Source organism: Corvus brachyrhynchos, unplaced genomic scaffold (genome assembly GCF_000691975.1).
Source record: "Corvus brachyrhynchos isolate BGI_N302 unplaced genomic scaffold, ASM69197v1 scaffold652, whole genome shotgun sequence".
NCBI lineage: Eukaryota > Metazoa > Chordata > Aves > Passeriformes > Corvidae > Corvus > Corvus brachyrhynchos.
The window spans coordinates 129,852-131,926 of NW_008236780.1; positions in this window are offsets into that span (position 1 = coordinate 129,852).

Consider the following 2,075-nt stretch of genomic DNA (forward strand, 5'->3'; position numbering starts at 1 on the left):
TTCCTCCAAAGTCATGCGTGCCGACAGCTGCATTCAGCTTGGTATATATCAGGTTAAAAGTTCCATGTTCATTAAGTTTCCCAATATGCCTATACATATTCATTACCTAGCCCCGCCTAGTATTACAATGAGTCCAAAAGTCATTTACATCTGCGTTGAGCTTGCGCAGTGTCATCTGGTGGTCGTGGGCAGGGGTCTCCAGGATGAAATAAGAGTCTTCTTCAAATGAAGTAAAGGGTCTTCCTCATCCTGAACTTTTCACCTTGCTTCCCTGCGCATGCTCTTTATGTTCCTGGCCCAAGTCCAAACTTCAAGACTGGTTTGAGTTAGTTTTGGGTTGAAAATGGGATCTTTGGTCAAGATTCCTTCCCTTTATCAATAGTCTTATATCTTCTCATCCTGCTTTGGTAGGCACAATAAGTGTTGAGCAAGCTGTATGCATTGCTTCTAATAAACAACTTCTTAGCAAATCATTTAACCTCTGTTTCCCCATCCCCCCCTGATTCAATAACAGTTCATGGGGTTTAGTCTTTTAAGGATGAGGTGTTCTAGCCTGGAAGCAAAGGCTATCTTCTTCAATCTTTAAAAGCCTCTCAGCATATATACACTCTAGCGTGAGCATTCCTCTTCACGGGCTGAGCATGGATCTCTGCACCCCCCCATGCACCTCATGAATTATAGGGAAACAGTGATAGGCGGTTACTTCTTCTTGTCAATAGCCTCGCATCCTCCCTTCCTGCTTTTGGCAAGCACAATAACTGTTAAGCAAGCAGTATATATCATTTAACAGGAAGCTCCTAATATATCATCTCTTAACCCCTAGTTCCCTTGTATCAACAGTTTGTTGCATTATAGTCCTCATCATGGCTTGCAGGAGAATCTCGGTTCTGGCACTGGGAGCGCCTCCGCCCTCTCCCTTCCCCAACTGACTTTGGTGCCGCCATGTTTCTTCTTCACGTGACCTTACTTTTCCTTTCCTCTGACTTGGAAGAAAGTTAGTGCCTGCAAGTTGCAGCTAAGAAGTTGATCTTGTCTGGGCTCCGCATTGGGGAAAATACTCGCTATGTCTCTTGCTGCCGGCTGCATGGTGTTTATTGCTGGTTCCGCGCGAGCTGTGCCGGCTTCAGGAAGGGCCTGCCAGCACCGTGCGGACCATGCCAGCCCCAGGGAGCCTGTGCTGCGCAGTCCGGGCCACGCGGCTGGTTGCAGCTGGTCGCGGCTCCGGGGTGGCTCCTCCCAGCGGCCCAGCCCCAGCTGCCGCACCGGGAGGACCCGGCGTCCCTCTCCGGGAAGGGGCCCGGAGAACCCCTCGCCACCCCTCAGAGGGAAGCAGGAAAAAAGGGCTTCTCGCAGTTTCTCCTTTGTTAAATATGTCATCACAGAGGCGTCGCCAGCTTGTCTAATTGTCCTAGTAACCTGCCCATCGTCAGAGCTTTCAACTATTGACTCTGTGCCGGACATAGAAGTTTCAGACAGCTCTTCTTTTTTTTTTCTCCTCTGCCCCCACAAACCAAGTTTTGCTAAATCCGCACAAGCAGTGGTATAAGAATATTTATGTGCATAATTATTCCTAAACATCAACCTTTGGATATTGCTAGTTAATAATATCTTAATGACAAAATATATCCTATTGAAATGCCTTTATCTTGACCCCCATGTTTTTAATCTTTTTTCTCCTCCTATCTTTCTGAGGAGGTAGAGTGATAGAGTGGCTTGGTCAACCCACCACAATCCCCTACAAAGGGAAAGGAAGAAGGCAGAACAAGAGACTAACACAACTTAACAATGAGCATTTGGGTGTGCTTAAAAGAAAAAAGCAGCTTACTGGCTATGGAAAGGCAGCCAAATAGCCATTGAGAACTACAAGAACATTGCTAGGGCATGCAGTCAGGAAGGCTATGGCTGTTATAAATGGTATTGTGATATTGGCTTTTCGCATGTTACATAATTGTTATGAATGTATTGTGATGTTGGCTTTTTTATGTTCCTTAATGTTAGGAAAACTTTACCTAGGTTCTGTAATGTAATACATGATATAGAATGTCTATTGTTTCTGTAGTCAATTTAGAAAAGAT